Below are 14,265 nucleotides of genomic sequence, written 5' to 3'. Positions count from 1 at the left end.
CTACCTATGATCGAGTTCGCCTACAACCGAAGTATTCATACTTCCACCTGAATATCAACCTTCGAGGTAGTATTCGGTTTAATCCTTCGACTTCATTAGATCTAACCTCTATTCCTGTGCATGAAGTAAAAAGTACAGATGGAAAATAGTGCGTCGAATTCATTAAAGCCATACATGAGAAGACTCGATAACACATATAAAAACAGAACAAAGCCTATGCCCATAATGCTAACAAGGGATAGAAGCACCTCGTTTTTTAATCGAGAGACTGGGTATGGGTCACCTAAGAAAGGAAAGGTTCCCCAAGTCGTAGAAATCTAAGTTGAATTCTCGAGAATACGGACCATTCAGTTTCTGTATTCATGAGTAGTGTGATATTCTTATTGGGCTAGTGTAGCTAATGCCTATTAACCATTTCAGATAAAAAAGATCAAGACCTAGATCCTAATCAGCAGGAGGGCTATGAGTAGCTGTCCCCCGGATCCTATTAAGAATTATTGGGGTTAACCTCCCTACAACATTTATTTACTATTTTCATATGCGTATTTCATTTTTTTTATGAACCGCTATGAAAGGGATATTTCTGTAACCCTGTTGGGCATTCAAATTTATATCTAAGGAATGTAAACCTTAATATTATTATATACTTCCATATTAAATTAATGAATTTATTTTCCTTCTAGTTTCGGGCTGTTACAATCGGTATCAAAGTCGCATTTCTCGGAACCATTCATTACACAAAGACTTCAAAATACCAAAATACAAAATTATCACTCAACGTTTTCTTGTGAAATGCAGGTACAAAAAATGAGGAGAGGAAGACCTCCACTAAACCGAGCAGCTCGAGATAGCTCACTTCGAGAGGATGTCGACCAACTTTTTGAGATGGTGGAGAGACTCATCTCTGCCCAGCAAGCCCAGGAGGAAAGGAGGGAGCTGTCTGACCCTCCCTCGCTGCCACACTTTTAGCCACTCTTGCAGCAGGAAGATCCGGAGCCACCCCGATACAACCCTGCTCCCCCACCATACTATCCGACACCACCACAGCACAATTTAGTGTTTCTACCGCATCATTCGGTACTACCACAGTACAACCCAGTGCCTCCACCAAATCATCTGACACTGCCACAAGACCACCCGGTCCCTCTCCAGCACAATCCAATTCCTCTTCCACGGGACCCAGTTCCACCCATGTTGGACCTTAGCTATATTGAGAGGTATAAGAGATTAAACCCATCTACATTTGCAGGGGCATCCTCTTTTAAAGAGGCCGAGTTTTAGTTAGCTAAGATAGAGAAGGTTTTCGCGACTCTTGGGATGGTTCCCAAACATAAGGTTATACTTGTCACCTACATGCTTGTGGGAGAGGCAGGTCGCTGGTGACAACTCAAGTAGGCCACCCTGCTCGTTCCAGTCACTTGGGAACAGTTCCTGATGGCCTTTAATGTAGAGTACCTCCCAGAGCACCTCCGACATTTGAAGGAGATGGAGTTTGCACACCTAGTCCAGGGTGAGATGACTATGTCAGGATATGCTCGAAGGTTCCTAGAGTTGGGCCGGTATTCCCCTAAGAACATGATGAATGAAGGAAGGAAGGCAAATAAGTTCGAGTGGGGCCTCCACCCTGAGATCAGACAGCAACTGTACGTATTTAAGCTCAGTACTTACTCAGCCATTCTGACTAAGGCACAGTTAGTGGAGAGGAACCTTTACATCTTTCCTTCAGCAATGGGGAATCCTAGACCCCGATTTCACACCATAAACCAACACCCACTGCACCACCTCAGCAGAATAAGAGGCTTAGGCCAGTGACTCAGGCTCCTCCTCAGACTCCAGTAATAGGACGCGATAGGACTTGCTAGTATTGTGGCAAGGATCATAGGGACTGACCCTGCTATCGTCTCAATAATATCTATTGCATATGTGAAAGTACCAAACACTACGCGAGAGAGTGCCCATGGAACCAGAATTAACTCATACCTCCTATCCAGGGCAGAGTTTACAATCTCACTCAATAGAATGTTGAAGCCAACTCGGACGTGATACAGGGTACATACACTATCTATACTCACCTTGTACATATTTTGATTGATATTGGTGCTTCATATTCGTTTGTCTCACACACTTTTACACATAACTTAAATGTATCACCAGAAAGACTTAATTCTGTGTTATTTGTGTCCACTCTTGAAAATAGGACACTACTATGGGAGTATATATAGAGCTTGTATCATAGACATAGTAGATGAAAAATTAAGTGTGGATCTAATGAAGATTGACACGTGGGACTTTGATGTAGTCTTCGGGATGAACTGGTTAGCGGCGTACCACACCACCGTAGATTGCTTCCATAAGAAACTTGTATTCAACCCTCCTAATGAAGAGTCGTTACAAGTTAATAAAAATTTTAAATGTAATTTCCTCATTTCATAGTGTTTAACTCTGTGGTCTTTTCTATATTAGAGAAACCTAATAAAGAAGTCTGCATTCAAGAGATTCCGATAGTCCGAGACTTTTTTGATGTGTTTTCTGACAAACTACCCGGACTGCCGGTGGACAAGAAAGTTGAGTTCACCATAGATCTCTAGCCTGACACCCAGCCTATCTCGGTAGCCCCTTACCTCATGAGCCATATTGAGATAGAAGAACTGAGAAAATAAATCAATGAATTACAAGACAGTGGATTCATCCGTCATAGTGTATCTCTTTGGGGTACCAAAGTCACATTTGCAAGGAAATGAGGACGGGACGTTACGATTGTGTATTGACTATAGCGGATTAAACAGGGTCAGGATCAAGAACAAGTATCCCCTCCCCAGAGCAGAAAGGAACACGTTCACTACCTGACTCAGGTTTTGCAGATTTTCAGGGAGAAGAAATTGTATACCACATTAAGCAAGTGTGGTTTCTGGCTCGAGCAGACTACCTTTCTAGGGCACATCGTATCAAGGGATGGAGTATCAGTGAATTCCGAAAAAGTTGAAGCAGTGCTTAAATGGGAGAAATTGATATCGATTAAGGAGATTTGTAGCTTTCTGGGAATGACAGGCTATTACCGCAGGTTTGTAGAAGGATTTTCCTTGTCTAGCCGCTCCATTGACCCGACTCATAAAGAAGAACGTTAAGTTTGAATAGAACATAGACTGCAAAAGGAGCTTTACAGAACTCAAGAAGTGATTGATTATTGCACCCGTGTTGGCCTTATCGAGTGGGATAGGGAGTTATACAATGTACAGTGATACCTCCTACCTAGGACTGGGTTGTGTTCTGATGCAGCATGGCAAGGTCATAGCCTACAGGTCTAGACAATTGAAGAGTCATGAGAAACATTACCCCACCCACGACTTGGAACTTGCTACCATTATCCACGCCTTGAAGACTTGGCACCACTACCTATATGTGGAGAGTTTTGAGATTTTTACTGACCATAAGAGCTTGAAACACATATTCACTCAGAATGATCTAAATATACATAAGATGCGTTAGATAGAGCTCCTCAAAGATTATGATTGTAATATCTTATATCACCCTAGCAAGGACAACGTAGTAGCTGACACGCTAAGCAGAAAAAGTGCAGGTATGTTAACTCACCTAATGGTTTTTTAATGCAGGGTAATAGGGGCCACATAACAGATACAACGTCAGGACTTAAAGAATGTTGCATGTTTGACCCGCCTGACTGTTTAACCCGAATTGATCCAAAGAATAAGATAAGCACAATTAACCGATTCCACCATGGTTGTCCTCAAGAAAGATGTAAAATAGGGAGTACATCTAGAATCTCGAGTCTCTACCAATGGATAGCTCAAGTTTTAAGACAGGGTGTGTGTTCCAAATGACAGTGAACTAAAAAGAGACATCATAGCAGGGGCTCATAGTTTTAAGTTTGCCATACATCCCGGAAGTACTAAATGTATCAAAGTATGCGATCCCGATTCTGGTGGAGCGGAATGAAAATGGAGATAGCCGACTTTATTACCAAGTGTCTAGTATGCCAACAGGTTAAAGCGGAGCATCAACGCCTAGACGGGCTACTTCAGCCATCACCGATCCCGGAGTAGAAGTGGAAACATATCACAATGGATTTTGTAACAAGGTTGCCTAAAACACGTCTAGGACATGATGTCATTTGGGTAATTATCGACTGGCTCCTCAAGTCTTCTCACTTTTTAACTATTAAGATGACCGACCCTTTAGATAAAGTAGCAAAAATGTATATCCGAGAGATAGTCAGGTTACATGGAGTCCCAGTGTCAGTGGTATCCGACAGAGACTCCAGGTTCACCTCTCAATTTTGGTCTAATTTTCAGCAAGTCATGAGAATGAAACTATCCCTTAGCACCGCATTCCACCCTCAAACCGATGGGCAATCGGAGAGAATGATTCGCACACTAGAGGATATACTCCGAGTTTATGTTTTAGACTTCAGGGGCAATTGGGATGATCACCTACCTCTGATAGAGTTCACCTACAATAATAGTTATAAGATAAACATCATCATGGCTCCGTACGAGGCATTATATGGCTGACCATACAGATCGTTGATCTGTTGGGAAGAGGTAGGTAATAGGAAATTATTCGGCCCAGATAGTTTAAATCATGAAGAATATCCAGACAGCTTAGAGCAGGCAGAAAAGTTATGCAGACTCCCGGAGGAGTGATTTGGAATTTGGGAAAGGTGACTGAGTGTTTCTTAAGGTCACTCCTTTCAAAAGGATCAATAGGTTTGGCAACATAAAAAAATTAAATCCCGATTATTGGACTATTTGAGATCTTAGACCGGATTGGTACGACTGCCTACAGACTGGCACTACCTCCAGAGCTATCCAGGGTTCATAATCTGTTCCACGTATCTATGTTATGCAAGTACAACCCATACCCCTCACACATCCTGTCACACGAGCCCCTTTTACTCTAGGAGGATCTATCCTATGAGTAGGTACCGGTAGACATTGTAGATCGAAATAGTAGAATACTCTGCAACTGAGAAATTTCATTCATCAAAATCCTATGGCAGAACCATATGCAGGAAGAAGCCACTTGGGAACTGGAATCAAGCTTCAAGGCCTAGTATCCCCAGCTGGTTGACTAGCAAAAATACAATAAATTTGATAGACCAAATTTCTTTTAAGGGGAGAGAGTTGTAACATTCGGGATTGGAAATTGGCCAGTCATAATTTTTACGGATTTTGAATATATATATAATAATTAAAAAAATTTATTTTAATTTAATTTTTGAGAAAAAACGAATTAGGAATGAAATTAAAAATAAATTTAAGAAGAATGGGTGAAAATATGAGTTCGGGGGGTATTTTTGAAAGAAAAATTAAAAATAAGGGATTAAAGTTCAAAAAGAGAAAGTTCAGTCACGTAGGACCGCCTAGTGAGCAGCCCTGACGAACCGAAGCATGCCACGTGGCCAGGATCGATCCTGCGCGCGTGGACGGTCCGAATCCGTTTCTCCCTTAAACGCGATCAAACGGTCGATATCAAATGCAATGAATAGTGCATATTCGTTTTCCCCTTAGGCGCGATCGAACGGTCGAGATCAAACGCGATGAACAATACAGGTTCATTTCCTCCTTAAGCACAATCGAACGGACAAGATCGATTGCGATAGACGATTCAGATTAACACAGGATGGGTATAAATATTTTGCATCACACAGAACCCGAACCCTGGCTGCCAGCCCCCCTTGCCGAAGAAGAAGAACCAGACGCTGAAGAAGAAAACTGACCGTCGATCGCCACCACACCGGAGCCACCTCCAACTGCAAAAAAAAGGTAAAAATTCTCCTACCTGCTCGAAATTCGATTTCTGACCATATCAAAGCAAAACGAATGGTGGATGAGCCGAAAATCACGGGCAAAGCCCAGGAGTGCCGCCGCGGCCCAAAACCTGCAATCTCATCCTATCAGCCCTTTTTTGGTTCCCATTTCATGCAAATTTTTCACCATTGTATTCATCGTTCTGTTTTCTGTAGGTTGACCGAAGGAGGAATCCCAGCCGCTAAGGAGAGCCGATGGAGCCGCTGTACCCAGAAACCCCACCACCAGTGGGTTTCAGTTTCCTTATTTGTTTTAGCCAACCGAGGCTCCCTAACGTGCTTTCTTGCAGGGATATGTGAAAAGTCGGCTAAAAATAGCCAGGCCGAGGCAAACCGCCACTGTGGACGGCATAGATTTTTAACACCGATTTTGGAGTTTTATGGCATTTTTAGGTACATGGAGCGTGTTTAATCTCTGCAGAAAAATTTAAAAATTTCAGGGACCGCCAAGAGGTGCAATAGAAAGTATGGCATTTCGGACACCAATTCGGGTAAGAATCATTCACCCTATTCTCCGTTATAGAATTGAAGCTTAAAAATTAATAATATGGTATTATGTGAAATATAGAAAACTTTGGGTATAATTACAAGTCACTAATAGAGCCAAAACCAGTTAGTTATTTATTTGTCATGTTTAAACGATTATCTGCTTGTACAGCTTTAAATATATGATAATATATTGAAATATTTAAATGATTAAGTTGTATTTTCTTGATACATATACTGCTTGTTTTGCATGATATATGGTTGATTGTGAAACGTGAAATTAATATACAAATAAAAAATTACTAGATGATGTGAATTAATAAATAATTGTCTTATTAGATATTCTGGGAGATGATGGACGGACTGGGTACATAGAAAACCCTAATGTGAACGCCACCTCATATCGGACGGAGAATCGATGAATGGTATTTTTGACGCTCATACTGGATAGGGTATGGGGACGGCCCGGTTCACCCTTATACCGGATGGGGTATGGGGACGGCCAGATAATTGACAAGTTTAGATATTTGGTTCACGCGTAGAGAAATATCCCTATGGACCTCCGAGGTATCAGTAAGTAGATAAAAAGGAAAAGTTGTTGTTCTTACTCACTTGTATAAGAATTATAATGTTATTTGAGTTATTGTCTTTATAGGTAGTTTTAGAAATCTCATAACTGTAAATATGCAATAAATAGTTTTTCTTATAATAAATAAACTTACTTAAATTAAGAGCTCCATTAGTCATTTTATAATTTTTTTTACCAACCTTCAGTTTTCGTATCAGTGAGTAGTGTGATATTCTTATTGGGCTAGTGTAGCTCACCCCTATTAACCATTTCAAATCAAGAAGATCAAGACCTAGATTCTAATCAGCAAGAGGGCTATAAGTAGGTATCCCCCGGATCCTATCAAGAGCTAGTAGAGGTTAACCTCCTTACAACATTTATTTACTATTTTCATATGCTTATTTCGTTTTTTTTTTATGAATCGCTATGAAAAGGACATTTTCGTAGCCCTATTGGGCATCCAAATTTATGTGTAAGGAGTGTAAACCCTAACATTATTATACACTTTTGCATTAAATTAATAAATTTATTTTCCTTCTAGTTCTGGGCCGTTACAATAAAAATTAACCAAAATTATGAAATACGATAAATATTAAGTAGTGTAAATTAATTAAGTTTAACGTGGCTAATGGCTCGATTAAATAGGGTTTCCAAATCATTTAAGCATAGTGATGGACGGGGTGTTACATCCCCCCACCTTAAAAAAATTTGGTCCCCAAATGTATCTCGAATAAGTCTGAATACTTTTTTCTCATTTCGTCCTCCAACTCCCATGTCGCTTCTTCTAGGGTATGATGCTGCCATCGTACCTTCACCATGGGAATTGTCTTTTTACGCAAGACCCTATCGGTCCATCCAAGAATCCCTACAGGAATCTCTTTATAAGTCATGTCAGCATGTACCTGCACCTCATCGCGAGGAATAATATGAGAAGGATCAGGGTAGTACCTCTTGAGCATCGAGACATGAAAGACATCATGTAAACCTGTGAACTCTTAGGATAGAGCGAGGCGGTATGCCACAGGTTTAATGCGAAAAATGTCCCACACAACGAGGGCTCAACTTCCCGCTTTTTCCAAACCGCATCTTGCCTTTGTAGGGGTAGACTTTAGAAAAACTTGATCTCCTACAACAAACTCCAAAGGTTGCCTACGTTTATCGGCGTAACTCTTTTGGTGGCTCTGGGCAGTTACCAAATTCTTGTGTATAATTGCGACCTTCTTAATGGTCTCCTAAATGAAGTCTGGTCCTAAATGGTGCTGATTCCCCACTTCACTCCAACAAGTAGGGAAACGACGTGACCTTCCATACAAAGCTTTATACGAGGCCATACCGATGCTGGAATGATAACTGTTATTATAAGCGAATTCACAAAGAGGAAGATACGCATACCAGTTATCACTAAAGTCAAGAACGCAAGCACGCAACATGTATTCCAATGTCTAGATCGTATGTTCTGACTGACCATCTTTATGGGATGATAAGTGGTGATGAAGTACAACCCAAACCCTAGAGCTTCTTTGAAGATGTCCCAAGAGTGAGAAGTGAACCGAGATCACGGTCGGACACAATGGATGAGGGAACTCTATGGAGTCAAATAATTTCATCAACATATAGGCGGGCTAACTTATTGATGGAGTCTGTGGTTCGAATAGGTAAGAAATAGGCAGTCTTGGTCAGCTTATCCGCAATGACCCATATGGCATTTTGACCAGAACAGGTCCTGGCCAATCCAGTGACAAAGTCCATAGTCACATGCTCCTATTTTTATTCAAGAATCGGAAGACCCTGTAGTAAGCCACTAGGTCGCTGATGTTCTACCTTTATTCGTTGATAAGTGAGGCATCGGGAGACGTAGTCAACTATATCTTTCTTCATTTCTGGCCACCAATATTGTCGTTTTAAGTTCCGGTATATGTTGGTACTCTAGGGACGAATGGATAACTTGGAAGAAGGGATGGTCTTGAGTACATTTGTATGTACAACAATGAGGACCCAATTTCGATTCTAGAATCTAAACAGTCCATCATCATAGATCCTGAAATCAGGTGATTCATTAGACGTGAACTTACCTAGATTCTTGGGAGTTCTGGGTTCGTGGCCTGTGCTTCCCAAATCTTCATAAAGAGATCCAATATGGCTCAGATCTGGGCGAGATAGGTGCCCTTGTCGTAGTAGTTAAGGTAAAGCGATTGTACAGTGTCCATCATCTTCCAACTAGAGGCCATGGTTTGAGCCAGCACGGTAGGCTCATTTCGGCTTAGTGCATCGACGACTACATTCCCTCTCCCGATGTGATAAATGATCTGGCAATCGTAATCCTTCAGAAGATCCATCCAACTTCTTTGCCTCATATTTAACTCCCGTTGAGAAAAGATATACTTAAGACTCTTATGGTCAATGAAGATTTCAAAAGTCTGACCATACAGGTAATGCTGCAATATCTTCAGGGCAAAGATAATGGTTACCAATTATAGATTATGGGTAGGGTAGTTTTGCTCATGAATTTTGAGTTATCGGGATTCAAAGGTGACTACTCTGTCATGCTGCATCAGGACACACCCCAAATAAATATGAAATGCATCACAGTAAACTTGGAATCTCTCAACATCATCAAGGATGATTAACACAGGAACAAAGGTGAGATGGTGCTTCAGTTCAATGAAACTTTCACTGCACTCATAATTTCAGACGAAGAGTACTACCTTTTGGGTGAGGCGAGTCATAGGGACAGCAATCTTGGCAAACCCATCAATGAATCGTCTGTAGTACCCTGCTAATCCAAGGAAACTATGTACCTCGGCCACATTGATGGGTAGACTCTAACTTACCACCAGTTCCACCTTGGACAGGTCTACAGAAACTCATTCCCTTGAGATTACATGACTAAGAAAAAGAAACTCGATCCAATAAAAAAGAGTACTTGTTTAGTTTCGCATATAGTTAGTTTGGGCAGAGAGTCTCCAACACTTCAACTAAATGTATAGTGTGTTCTTCACAGCTTTTGGAATACACTAGAATGTCATCAATAAAAATGATGACGTACTGATCTAGTGAGTGCCAAAAAATTTAGTTCATTAGATCCATGAAGGCTATTAGGGCAATTTCAATCCAAACGGCATCACACTGAACTCGTACAAACTATACCTACACTGGAAGGCAATTTTTGGAATATTTTCTTCTTTAACTCTTAACTAGTGATACTCGGTCCTAAGATCGATCTTAGAGAAGATTGTGACTCCTTGCAGTTGATCGAAGAGATCATCGATCTGGGGTAAGGGGTACTTGCTTTTAATGGTCACTGGTTGAGTTCCCTGTAGTCCACACATAGTCGGAGGGAACCATCTTTTTTCTTTACAAACAACACCAGAGCGCCCCAAGGGATTCATGGCTAAGGTGAATGAATTTATGAGTGATAAGGTCAGAAAGCTGATGTTCCAACTCTGTTAGTTCAGCACGACTTATGTGATAAGCAGGCTTCGAGATTGGCTAGGTTCTAGGCAATAATTCAATTAAGAACTCTACCTCATGTGGGGGAGGTAGACCAGGAAGTTCGATGGGAAAGACATCTAAAAAATTGCAAACAATTGGTATAGAACATACAGCAAGATCAGCGCCCATATTCATGTTCATTCAATTGTTAGAAAAATGATAACAATAACTTTTATTTCTTTTTCGGGGATCGTGAGGTTACAATTTTACTTTCACAATCTATTATACCTCTATACTTTTCTAACAAGTCTGTTCCTAATATTACATCAAATCCTATAAAATCTAATAGTATCAAGTTTACACATACCTCTATCCCTAAAGTTTTTATCCTACAGTTTTTAAATACACAATGAGCCTCTAGTAGTCCTTTAGAGGGAGTTTCCACCACTAGTGTTTTTCTTAAAGGTTCTGATCTAAACTCTAGATTACAAGCAAATGCTCAGGATGAGGACTGGATCAAGAAGGGTACTAGATTCATCAAAGTGGTACACTCGACCTTATGCTACGGGTTGGACTACATCCATTGGTCGTTGGGGACAGTCCTTTATAAGGTGCTGGGTGTTTCCGCAATGATAGTAAACGTTATTGATATGTCGACAGTGCAAGTTACAATGCGAGTGACCACAATGCTAACAGGGTTGGTTAGCTCAAGTAGAGTTGTAGGTGGGGGTAAGGCAGGAGGAAGGGTAACTCTGGTTCGTTTATCTGGAAGGTTTCTTATTGGGTAAGGCAATCTCCTTCTAGGTTGTTGGGGTTGTTGTTAGGTACAGACTCGAACAATGCGTTGGTGCTTGATCGAGATAAGAATTTTGGCCAACTAGACATGTTCAAGCACCTCCGCATATGAGCTGGGTCTAAGCATTGTGACCCGGTCATAAATGTCAGCATAAAGGCCCTTGAGAAATTTCATAACTTTTCGACTTTCAGGGGTGACCATCAAAGGGGCAAATCTAGACAGTTGAACAAAACGGGCTACATACTGGGCTACAGATAGACTTCCTTAGCAGAGATCCTGAAATTCTTTCTCTTTCTTTTCCCAAACATAGGCATGGAAGAAGTTATCAAAGAAAGTATCCATGAAAACTTCCCAGATAGTAGGGGTAAGCAGGACTTCTTTCTTAAGTTGTCACCAGTGTTCTACTTTACCATTCAACATAAAAGCTGCAAGAGGAACTTTTTGTTCTTCAGTTAGGTCTAAAATAGAGAATAGCTTCTCTATTTATAGGATGCAGGCTTTAGCTTTTAAAGGATCATGGCCACCTTCAAAGTATGGGGGGTTAAGTTTCCAAAACTCTGTTATATTGTGAGAGATAGACCAATCTTTGTTTTGGAATTCGGGGGTAGGGGGTTGACAAGGGTTGGTCTGGTTCTGTCCTATGGCTACAGTTAATCCTTGGATGGCTCGGAAAAATTCTGCAAATTCAGCCTTTGTCGGATGATCCGGGGCTTCAAGTCGCTTAGTACGCTCTACAGATGGTTTTTCTAGCGTTATTCCTACAAAAAAAAAGGAAGACACGAGTTGGAGGTTTAATCTTGAAAAGATAACTTATTTCTTTCCTAGGTAATCTAAATGGTTCATCTACCTAAAGCCTTAGTGCAACGGATTTGATCTACAAAATTCTGCTCTGATACCACCTGTGACATCCCAAATGCTAATTAAAGCAAATGAGTGTCTGATACAGATTCAGAATAATAAGTGCATGATAAAATTTATGCAACGGAACAAAAGTATTATGAATCCCTCACAAATACATATAAGTTCCAATACATACATATACTGAGGTCAGAAGTGGCTGCAAAATAAAAAATAAAATATAAAGGCCACTTCTTTCACTATGTTATTGGACTCATCAAAGTGCGGGAATAGTCATGCACTTTGATTTGTGGATCCACATGATACTCATAGACTTCCAAGGGTAGGTCAGTCTGCGGTTACTCACTTTCTTCCTCATCTAGGGAGGCATGGAAAGACTGAGTTCCATATGCTCAGTAAGAAAAAACAGTATTAAATTAACATCGTAAGATTTCAAAAGTTAATTATTTTAATACCATTTAACCTCCTCGTTTACCTATCTCACATTATGGAAAATCATTTATTTGTTAAGAAAACGATACGTTAATATAGACAACCAAATACACATCATGCTAGATAATAGAAAAAATTAAATAAATCATTATATGCTCAGACTTTCATGTCATGCTTCGTGAAGTTGTTACAACTTCCATCTCTAAGGGTAGATATAGATTTCCAACTATACAAGTGGAATGATCATATCAGATATAGATACGACAATTTACTCAGGCTCATTTCCTGCTAGCTAAACCATGGTATGATCTATGACCACAGTCGTACCAGCCATAGTGGCCCTAATAGATATCTACAATCACGACATTACTTAGCTACGGGTGACCCCTATAGGGAGTGCGATACCACTCTCGTCAGAGGGGATGTCGTCATCCACTGGGAGCGGTCATCTTACATCTTTCTAGACCAAATAGGAAAAAGGAAAAAAGATACCCCTCAGAGACAAAAAGTCTAACGAGATACTTGATGCAATATGAATGTCAATACATATACACTTCGGACCATACAGGCTTCATTCCACTTTTCTCTTTTTCTTTTGTTTTATACTTTTTACTGTTACTGATTACATATTATATTTATTACATGCAAATTCATCAATTTATATAGCATGCTTGAAAAAAAGAACAATTCGACTTATCTGAACACAGAGGCATACAAAATAGCAAAAATAACAATCATATTAATTTAGTTTATCTAAAAATATTCCTTAAGACGTCAAAAAAAATACTAGATTCCTTACCAAAATTTTGATATTTTCTCCTTCACTGTTCTCCTTTATTTCTCTTTTTCTCTCACTAGACAACTATCCCTCTCTCTCTAAATCTTTGAAAAATGGAATAATGAAAGTATGGAGAGGAAGGAAAGGGGAATGATAATTTATAGAGTTTTGAAACTGTCGGATTCGTGCCAAGTGGAAAAATTCGGGGAAGAGAGAGGAGAAAAATATGTTCGGTACGAAAAACAAGGGAGGAGGCCCTCCTCCACCGACAATGGCAGGGCCCCTAGCGCACAGGCCTCTACGTGTGCGTGGGATTTTTCCCACGGGATTTTCTTCTCGATTCGCCGTTTTTCGATTTTTTTCTCAATTTGTATATTTAATTTAAATAAATTAGACTTAAAATAAAATAAAATTTAAATAAATAAAAATCAACTAAAATTACGAAATACGATAAATATTAAGCAACATAAATTAATTACGTTTAACATGACCAAAAGCCCAATTAAATAGGGTTTCTAAATCATTTAAGTACAGTGATGAGTGGAGTGTTACAGGCCCCTCTTTTCCCTTTTTAAAATAATTAAGTTATTTTATTATTTTAGATTTTTTAAAAAGGCTTGGGACCCACTTTTCAAATTACCCTTGTTGTAAAATTAATTTCCAAATGTATTTTATATGGATTCCACTTAGGATAAATATGGGTTTATTTTAATTATATCCCTTAGGATTATCTAATTAATTAATTTGGAATAAAATAATTATTTTATTATTTATTTATCCTAGATTAAGATATAATACTATTTAGGGTATTATTTTATTAAATTATCTTAAGAATTTGTACTTATTTAGATTACCCGACAAAGGCGATAAATAAACCTTTACCCATAGGATATAAACACAACATTTGATAATAAATTTGTGAGAATTCTTGAGAGTTTCGACTTTTCTTCTTTTAGCATTTTTGCTAAAATTAACTTTTTCAAGTTCTTCGAGAAGCAAGAGTCTTCAGAAGTCTTGTTAAGCCAAAGAACGGAGATTAATTTATCGGTAAGTCCGTGGTGTTTTTCCTTTCCTTGTTTATTTTTTCT

General features: G+C 39.5%; 1 long non-coding RNA gene across 1 annotated transcript; it reads left to right on the top strand.

Moving 5' to 3' along the window:
• The first annotated feature begins 727 nt into the window (after positions 1-727).
• LOC148270361 (uncharacterized) lies at positions 728-7,089 on the top strand. The gene is made up of 3 exons (XR_015819329.1): positions 728-5,783; positions 5,984-6,318; positions 6,653-7,089. It is a non-coding gene; the product is annotated as an uncharacterized LOC148270361 (long non-coding RNA).
• The last annotated feature ends 7,176 nt before the right edge of the window (positions 7,090-14,265 follow it).

The sequence above is a fragment of the Carica papaya genome, chromosome 1 (assembly GCF_054855325.1).
Source record: "Carica papaya isolate Zhongbai chromosome 1, ASM5485532v1, whole genome shotgun sequence".
NCBI classification, from domain to species: Eukaryota; Viridiplantae; Streptophyta; class Magnoliopsida; order Brassicales; family Caricaceae; genus Carica; species Carica papaya.
Note: the sequence above shows the minus strand (reverse complement) of the source record. Positions and strands in the feature narration are given on the sequence as shown.